Source organism: Benincasa hispida, chromosome 10 (assembly GCF_009727055.1).
Source record: "Benincasa hispida cultivar B227 chromosome 10, ASM972705v1, whole genome shotgun sequence".
Classification (NCBI taxonomy): domain Eukaryota; kingdom Viridiplantae; phylum Streptophyta; class Magnoliopsida; order Cucurbitales; family Cucurbitaceae; genus Benincasa; species Benincasa hispida.
Window position 1 is genome coordinate 35,232,391 of NC_052358.1, and position 216 is coordinate 35,232,606.

A 216-nucleotide genomic window follows, 5' to 3' on the forward strand; every position below is an offset into this window, starting at 1 on the left:
CTCTAAAGGAGTAGCGAAGCTGGTGAGTTGCCTTTCACTAGTGTTTTTTTAAAAGGTAGCTTATCCGAGTTAGCTCTTGAGCTGGCTCTGCCTTGCCGTAAGCAACGTATATTCTGGTTAATGTTACTTTCTTTATTCCTCATCCTACGGAATCCATACTTTCAGGATTCTTAGTCCGAGGATCCTCGATATGTTGATCCCCTATCAGCTCATAAT